Source organism: Phascolarctos cinereus, unplaced genomic scaffold (genome assembly GCF_003287225.1).
Source record: "Phascolarctos cinereus isolate Bilbo 61053 unplaced genomic scaffold, phaCin_HiC Scaffold_726;HRSCAF=1367, whole genome shotgun sequence".
Classification (NCBI taxonomy): domain Eukaryota; kingdom Metazoa; phylum Chordata; class Mammalia; order Diprotodontia; family Phascolarctidae; genus Phascolarctos; species Phascolarctos cinereus.
The window spans coordinates 393,611,400-393,615,789 of record NW_027556098.1 but is presented as its reverse complement, the minus strand read 5'-3'; the positions used below and the strand labels follow the sequence as shown (position 1 = coordinate 393,615,789).

At 41.9% G+C, this 4,390-nt stretch overlaps 1 long non-coding RNA gene across 1 annotated transcript; it reads right to left on the bottom strand.

The window, feature by feature from the left end:
• Positions 1–2,246: 2,246 nt before the first annotated feature.
• On the bottom strand, positions 2,247–3,067 carry LOC144454504 (uncharacterized). The gene is made up of 2 exons (XR_013482940.1): positions 2,611–3,067; positions 2,247–2,430 (listed from the first exon to the last, which is right to left on the bottom strand). It is a non-coding gene; the product is annotated as an uncharacterized LOC144454504 (long non-coding RNA).
• Positions 3,068–4,390: the final 1,323 nt, after the last annotated feature.

Below are 4,390 nucleotides of genomic sequence, written 5' to 3'. Positions count from 1 at the left end.
ACACACACACAACACACACACACACACACACATGCACACACACAAAATCAAAAGTGAATGTTGCCATATTATCAAGAAGAAGCATGGCTTGAAAGAAGAGAGATGAGAAAACACTCCTACCCTGTCCCTTAGCAGAGGGGGAGGCTCACAGGTGTTGGATACTGCACATGTTTTCAGACTTTCTTGGTGTCCTGGATTAGTTATGCTACTTTTCCATTTCCTTTTCTTTCTTCTTTTTTTATTTAAAAAAAATTTTTTTTTGTTATATGAGATAGCTCTCTGGGAGGGGAGATGGAGGGATTCTGGGGAAAACTGTAACGATGTTTAAAGAAAGACATTAAAATAAAAACTTTAAAAACTCATCCTGGGGGCAGCTAGGAGGTGCAGTGGATAGAGCACCAGCCCTGAAGTCAGGAGGACCTGAGTTCAAATGTGGCCTCAGACCAAACACTTGACACTTACTAGCTGTGTGACCCTGGGCAAGTCACTTAATCCCAGTTGCCTAAAAAAAATCATCCTGAAGCCCTCTGCCCCCCTCTATTTCTGATATTCATAGGAGCATTTTCATCCCACTGGTTAGAGCACTGACCTAAGCAGTGGTGTCAGCTGCACCAATTGGCCAGCATTTCCAAGTTCATTCCAGGCCTTTAAAGCAATCTTTGGAAGTGTCAGGGCACAAAGTCCCCCTCCTTCACCCCCAGCCCCGGCTGTCCTCCTCCCCTTGCTGTTGTGTCCCTGACATTGATGATGGGTTAGACTTCATGTGGACCGTTCTTAGGATGGTAATAAGATGTAGCAGGCAGAAGGAAGCAGGCAGAGCGAAGAAGACAGAACAGATGCTAACTGCAACAATGTAGCTAGTTATCATTGCAGTTCTCATTCTCATCTTAGCTGTAGCTCCGATAACAACAGCTAATAGTTCAATGGCATCTACCATATGCCAAGCACTGTGATAAGCACATTACAGATATTATTCTAGTCTTCCTCACAATAACTCTGAGGGGTAGGTGCTCCTATTATCCTCACGTGATAGATGAAGAAACTGAGGCAGTGTCTCAACAAGGCAAACACTGATTAAGCACCTACTATGTGTCAGGTGCTATATCCTGGAGATACAATAAAAGGCAAAGACAGTCCCTGCCCTCAAGAGGCTCACAGTCTAATGTGGAAACAACTATGTGCAAACAAGCTGCATACAGGATAAATAGGAAACAATCAATAGAGGGAAGGCACCGGAATTAAGAGGGATGAGGAAAGCCTTCCTGCCCCGAAGGAGCAGTGCCTGGCATAAAGGAAGAAAGTACTCAGTATAAACGCTTGTTGGCTGACAACTGTTGTCAAGGCAGACAAAAGAGTTGCTTTTTGCAATTGAAAAGAAATATTATTTTATTGGTGTTATTACTGTTACTATTCTCAAGCAAGGCCATGTTGTTCATTTTAATGGGCGAAGTGGACGATAATGTTTCCCAATGACACAGTACTTTGCTGAGCTCCACCATTCCCTTGGCTAGTCAGAACATGAGACCCAAACTCTCTGACTAGTGACTATAGGAGTTCAGGATGGATAAAAGAGTCCATGCTTTCCCCCTCCCTCCACCACCTGCCCCACACCCAACAATGAAGAAGTTAACATGTTATTCCTAATAACAATAAAACGTATGTACACACAATAAAAGGGGTATCTTTCTTTAAGATGTTTCAAAGTTGACTCCGAAATCCAGATCCAGCTTCTGGAGAGAGCCGGTCTGCTGGAATATTTACAAAAGCTCGCAGGGTTTTTCCTCCCACCTGGAGATGAAAAATGAGCAGGTCAGTTGTCCTGTGGGCAGCATGTTAAGCGAAGCTGGCCGTCCATGCCCTGTTTATTCTGGAAATAAACCCTGGAAAATGCCTTACACTGTTCTCCAGAGACCTGGATGAGGGCCTGATTCAGGGCATGACAAATGAAAACAAACCATCCTTTTGCAAAGTTGAGTCAAATCCATTGAAAAAGAAGGGAAAAAAAGTATTTTCAGAGACCATACCTAGGCCTGGAAGATGAAAGTGTGGGGAAGTCATATTACAAAATGGGTAGGACCAGACAAAATAATCTAATACATTTTGTAAATTACTTGGAAGATGAAGATTTCCTATAACCATAAGGTTCTCCTATGAGGATCTTGCCTGTTTTCATAAATTCTAAATGCCCTGGTCAAAGTCACTGATTGAGAAGAGTAACAAAAGATGACAGTTGTTTAAAGAATATATATGCCCAAAACAGCTTTATTTATTTTGTCAACCATGACAACGATTCTCAAGAGTTTACTTTCTTTTCTTCTCCACACCCAGGGATTTTAAGCCTGAAAGCAGATATAACCAAGGGGCCTTGAGAATCTCCAGTGTAGCCTGGGTGCATACTGGGTAAGCAACTGGAAAATTCTTCTTTGTAGACTGAAAAAGAAATGAGTGGTTAACATTGAAAAAATATTATTTGAAATAAGGCCTTTACTGATTCAGTTCCAGGTATTCCGCTCCTTTCCCTCTTAAAATTACTCTGTATTTTCTGTATTTTTCCAATGCTTAACAGAATGCCAGTACTTATTGATTTGACTTTGTAAATAATTTACTTACTTGTGTAATTGTGTATCTCCCAGTAGATTGTAAGCCCCTTCAAGGCAGGAACTTTTTTTGTATCTTGATGTCTACTACTCTAGAGCTAACTATTATGTAGATAGTAGACACTGGGCTTGATTGGATTGAATCAAATGATTTGCCCAAGGCTGCTAATAATAAAGTTGGCAGCCAGGTGTCGCAGTGGATAAAGGTATAGAGCCTGGAATCAGAAAGATTCATCTCCTGTGAGTTCAAGTCCAGCTTCAGACACTCCCGTGGGGAAGTCATTTAATCCCATTTGCCTCAGTTCCTCATCTGTAAAATGAGCTAGAGAAGGAAATGGCAAACCACTCCCATATCTTAGCCAAGAAAACCTCAACTGGGGTCACGGACAGTTGGGCATGACCAAAATGAGTCAACAACAAAGCTAACAATAAAAATGGCCAGAATTTATATGTGCTTTGAGATTTACAAGGCAAACACCTCATCTGACTCTCACAACTGCCTGCTGGAGTAGATGCTATCATGGTGTTTATTTTACAGCTGAGGAAACTGAAGCTCAGTGATTTTCCAAAGATCAATACAGCTCATAAGTGCAGGAGACTTGATTCAAACCTAAGTCCCCCTTGACTGCGAGGCCAGGGCGCTTGTCATTGCGTCACCTTGCCCTTCTCTCTCAGATTTTAAACAAACAAACCAAAAAACCAACCCGATTCTTGTGGATTGCTTGATCAGGCAGCCCTTTCCAAATTTTCAAGTCACTGATTCATCATTAGTGGGCTCTGCTTAAATTTGGGTAAATCAGCCACAATCTACTAAATGTCTATATTGGAAGGTTGCCTTGAAAAGAAATTGGATTGTTTTCTCTCTTTATTAGATTTTAACTTCGCCAAAAGGAGAGAGCTCTCATGCCTTCATTTTCCCGGCTGTCACCCATTCCAGAGCCCAGTGTGCTCCCCCAATAACTTTGCCTTTTTTCTACCTAAAGCTAAATGCTTGATAAATTTTTAGAAAGGCAGGATAATGATCTGTTTCTGAGCAGTGACTGTGAAATGGAGGGGTGGGGAAAGCAGTGTAATTTCCTCCCTCCACATTCCCAGTCCTTCACAGCCAGTGATTATTTATCTGCCTAGAATTTGTTAGGTGTGGAACTTAAACCATTCTGATCAGATAAGAGACAACTATTTTTTCTTCACTTTTTTTCACAAGGTGTAGCAAAGCTTTTTAGGATCACTTCTGTTCTTAACCAGTCTGTCAGTTAATAAGCATTAATTAAGTGCCTACTATGTGCCGAGCACTGTGAGAAACATTAGAGATACAAAGAAAGGCAAAATCAGTGTATGCCTTCAAGGAGGTCACAGTCTAATTGGGAGGGTGAGGCGGGGAGAACAACATGCAGACGACTGTTTCAGTCATGTGCAATTCTTTGTGACCCCATGAATTTTACTGTCCATGGGCCTTCCTCGGCAAAGATACTAGAGTAGTTTGCCATTTCCTTCTCCAGCTTATTTTACAGATAAGGCAAACAAGGTTAAGTGACATGCTCAAGGTAACACAACTAGTAAATATCTGAGTCTGTATTTAAACTCAGGGTCTTCCTGACTCCAGGCCCAGAACTCTATCCACTGAGCCACCTAGCTTCAGATCATTTCTAGACATGTAAACAGTATGCAGGATAAATGAGTACTAAACAGAGGGAAGGCACTACTATTAAGAGGGATTGGGAAAGGCTTCCTGTAGGAGGTAGGATTTTAGCTGGGGCTTGAAGGGAGTCAGGGAAGCCAAGAGGTGGACAAGA